Raw genomic sequence first — 4,536 nt, forward strand, 5'->3', positions numbered from 1 at the left:
AGTCAAAGATTCCCTTAGCTGTTGAGTCCTCTTCAAGGCCAAGTTCCTCCTTCAGTCCAGGAGAACCACAAAAGGTGTGGCGACGCGGCACGTTCTCCTTGTGCCAGGGGCATTGCGGGTGGCGTGGCAGCGGACGACCTCCGATAAAGGCTCGCTGGAGTCGATGGAGGTGTCGTGGGCCGAAACGTCGTCAAGAGTGACTTCGTCCCGGTCCAGCTCATCAAACTGGCAGTCACTATCTGCAGCATCATCCCCGTCGTCGAAGTAGTCAGGATCATCTACATCGTCCTCGTCCTCCCAGTCGGAGTCTCCAAACAAGGGAACAGGTGTTGGAGCGACGACGGGTTCGTAGGACGATGGTTGAGGCTCACCCACGTCCGTGAAGGACATGAATCCCTCATGAGCATGGGCTATCCTCGAGGCAGTCGGTGGTAACAGATCGTTTCTGCGGCCAGATGGTCGGCCGGCAGAATAGCGAGAAGCTCGGGCGCGTGTAGCGGCAAGAATGCGTGGCATGTTGTATCAACAGAGATCAGGCTAAGAGTGATTTTAGTCAAAAGCTAATGTCATAGGTAACCTCGTCACCGCCAAATTTTTAGCCGGCCTCGTTTGTATAACTGCATCCGGCCTTGTTTCCAGAAGAATGATTGTTATGGGGGAGGAGCAATGAGGGGTCTCCCCAAGAACGAATCTCCGTCACCTTCGTAGATGACTTCGTTTGTGAAGATGGCAAAAATGACTTAGTAACATTGTTCATGTATATGTCTTGCATAATAGACTTCATAATCTATTTATAATTATCTTTATAAGACAATATAGTCTCATTATATTGGATTCTCCAAAACAGGAAAAAAGTAAAAAAAAGTAAAACTTTTGTGCAAAAATTATGAACAAATGTAAAACGCGAAAGAATGATTATAGGTCTTGCTGAGAATGGTTTGAATCATTAAGTAAGTTTATAGATCAACTCGTCATCCGGCCTCATTTCCAGAAGAAGGTGGCGGGGTGGGGTAGGGGGTAGTGGGTGGTGTGACAGAGGGAAGTGGGAGGGGGAATGGGGGGGAGGGAGAACACAGACCAAACAGTGTCAGTGTCGTATCTGACTTCATTAGGCTCCTGGCTGTTGAGAAGAGCAATCTCGGAGCACAACTCAAGCACCTCGGCTATTTGGTAGCCTGCCACATCACGACTCTGAGTGGAAGCCAAGATGGGGTGATGGGCATTGAAGTCTTCCACTAATATCTAAGCTCCTACAGTTTGGGCTGCTGTATACATTGTACAGCTTGAAGGGACCCTCAGCCTAATGGATCTCAACTCCACACTGCATAGGATCAGCACTCTAGGCTTCTTACTCTTGGGGTAGACTTTGTGGTGTTCCCAGACCCCTTCCAGGTCTGTTTCCGTCTTGGAACTGCCACCAAAACCGGGAACTCCTTTGTATTGGAGGTGTCTAGTGGTGGTTTTGTTTGGGGCGGTTCGTCCTTCTGATTAGGAGCGGGGGGTGGGGGCGGGAGCCCTTACCCCTTACCCCTTTGTTCTGCCCCCAGATATAAGTATCTAGAAGGGCAGGAACAAGGTCTGGTCATTTTGTAACGACCTCTTGCCAGTGAAAAGCCTCTTATTTCCTTATGAAACAGCCGAGACTCCAAGCGTGGTGCTTTTATGGTAGTTGGGACACTTTACAGTTGTGTCTCGCTTGCCCTCCTTGTGTGTTTTGAGGCACACCTCTGTACTGTGTGCCTGAATACAGACACCACACTTTGGCTTTGCAGAGCAAGTAGCCTGGTGGAGCCCGTACTTTTGGCAGGTGAAGCAGTGGAGCGGGTCTGGAACATATGTTCTGAGGCTGTAGGAGCCCCAATTTCCAAGGTCCAAGGACACAACTGGGGCTCCCTTCAAAGTGACCAGGACTTGCCTGGTTGGGTGCTTCCCTTTGGATAGTTGGGAAGCTCCCACCACCTTGGGATGAGCAGTGATGACCTCAAGATCATACATCAGAGGGAAGCCAAAAAGCACCATCTTGGACTTCCTCTCTTCAGGAGTCAGTGCCAACAGGCTCACCTTCCACCCATCCAGGAGCTTGTCTGTCTCCTGGAGGAAGGTGAGAGTAGTTTGGTCCCTCGGAATGATTATCATGCCATTGTCTCTGGTAATACTAATCGTCATACGGCACTGTCTCTGGGTTTCCAGAGCCAGTTCTATCTGGTAAGCATTGTCGAATGCTTCAGATTTAGGGGGAATCCTAAACTGGGGGTACCGACTTGAGGTTACAGACTCGCCCTTCGAGTCTGTAGCCGGCTTGTTGGCTGTCCTCCGAACCGACGCGAGAGTTTTGGCAGTGGGGCCAGCAGGGTTGGAGGGTCCTACCTGGCTTCCATTTTCGTTTTGACTCGTCATCTGAACCGGCGCCAGAGGCTTGTCAGATTCAGGGAGGGTCCAGCCCAAGGTTCTTGGGCAGGTTTTCTCTGAACCGACACCAGGGCCTTGCCCATCTTTCTACTTTTGTAAACGAGGACCTTGAAAGGCTCCAAGGTAACAGCCTTGGTCGATTTCTTGCTGGGGTCGTCAGCGGGAGTATCAGTCAAGGATTTAGTAAGGTTGCCATATGTTATTGGTATAATTCATCCTCCCATGTCCCCACCGACCATGGAGTCCAACAAGGGGAAGCTGTGCACTGAGGCCATGCTCAGAAGTCACAGGGTTGATGGGAGGATATACACAACCCCCACCACCAACACTTAGTCATCCCTCCTTAGAGAACCCGCCGTTGAGGGGCCACCTCAACGGGAGGAAGAGACTGGCCAGATCCAGAGTGGGATTGTCCGAGGAAGGAGTTCAAGCCCCCGTGTCACAACAAGGTGGTTCCTCTGCGGAGGCGTGTGAGGTCAGGAGTGTACTATCTAATAATCTCGAGCATTATGTATGTTTACCCCCGCGACCTGCTATTTGACTTGTGCTCTCATTGGCTGGTGGTGCTCCCTAATTAACCAATGCGGTGATGTGTTTGGATGTGGTCGTCGTCTGCTACACAGCTCCTTACCGAGTGAGGACAGCTGAGCAGAGTATGATAATCCCTGTGGCTTTCAGACATATCTGAAAGGAAATAATTGGTGGCCAGTATGGGGAGTTCCTTACATGTGTGTATATATACACGTACATTTACATATTAGCTTTCAGCTGTTGGTGAAGGTGCTCTACCATACCACTTGCTTGCGTGTGGTACACAGTAGTGCGGATGCGACGAGAGCCGAGAGTGCGGGTGAGGTGATTGAAAAGGCCAGAACTGGGGGGCCTCTGCCTGTTGTGATGGTGTCGGGGCTTCAAAAGGCGATACCCACATGAATATGAATGCCTTTGCTACCGAATTTGCTGTTACATCCCTCAGTGGTACTGCCTTCGGCCACCTGGTGAAATGGTCTATCATTGTGAGGACGTAAGGCAATGACTAATCCGTCGGCAGTGGTCCCACGATGTCCAGGTGAATATGCTGGAAGCGTCTGTTAGGGCCAGGGAAAACTGCAACAGGCGATCTGGTATAGTGTGTCACCTTTGACCGCTGGCAATGCAGGCAGGTGCTGATGGTAGGCGTCGAAAATTTTTCTCATGAGGTATGGTGGTGTGCATAGCCGTGGGGTGGGTTTCGTTGTATCGCACTCAACTGTGATGTTATCTGAGTGTGAGCGGCTGAAGGTGGAGCAACATGGAATCATGGACGCTTTGTAGTGTGACGTCCTTGTGTTGCTCTGCTGCAACCTCTGCAAAGTCGATTGGAGTGTTTTGCAGTGTGGTGTTTGCGATCGCTATCTGGGAGAGTGCATCCAATGCCTGGTTATTTTCTCCCTTGATTCGACAGATGTCAGAGGTGATTTGGGAGAAAAAGTCCAGATGTCTTTCCTCTCTCGGGCTTTCCTTTACTTCATTCCGAAAGTGCTTGATGGATAAGTATGCAGCCAGGAGCTCCCTACCGAATGGTGAGTATTTTCTCTGGGCTGGAGAGTCCAAGAAAAATCCGAGAGGATGGGTGTGACCGTTGATGTGCTGCTGTAGGACGGCGCCGACAGTTGTGTCTGAAGCGTCGACAATGCTGCTTATGGGGACTTCGGGGCACGGGTGCGTGAGGGAAGATGCAGTGGACAGGGCAACCTTGCAGTTTCGAATGCCGTGAGAGTTGCGTTGGTCCATTCAATATCCCATTAGTGCTGTCCTTTCCTTGTCGGCGTTAGTAACTTACTGAGGGGCACCACGAGTTAGGCACCCTGTGGAAAAAAACTGTAGAAGTTCAGCATTCCTAAAAACTGTCTCAGTTGACGTTGTGTTGTGGGGCGTGGGAAATTGTTGATGGCGGTAGCGGTAATGCTGTGGCCGAAGAAGGTTCGCGACAATACACCAAATTCGTATATCTCTGGGTTGATGATGATACCGGACGGTTGAAAAGGTGTATCAGGTGTTGTTTGCGGGTGTCCTGCTACAGGGATCTGGCAGAATGCTTTTACTAAGTCGATGCAGGAAAAAATATTGCAGCCGAATAGTTGTGAG

At 50.4% G+C, this 4,536-nt stretch overlaps 1 pseudogene; it reads right to left on the minus strand.

Annotated features, from left to right (window-relative positions):
- Window positions 1-1,242: 1,242 nt before the first annotated feature.
- Window positions 1,243-2,684, minus strand: LOC147469886 (uncharacterized; annotated as a pseudogene).
- Between the last annotated feature and the right edge of the window lie 1,852 nt (window positions 2,685-4,536).

The sequence above is a fragment of the Penaeus japonicus genome, unplaced genomic scaffold (assembly GCF_977035675.1).
Source record: "Penaeus japonicus unplaced genomic scaffold, GWHDUDI00000001_assembly GWHDUDI00000018, whole genome shotgun sequence".
In the NCBI taxonomy this organism is placed as follows: domain Eukaryota; kingdom Metazoa; phylum Arthropoda; class Malacostraca; order Decapoda; family Penaeidae; genus Penaeus; species Penaeus japonicus.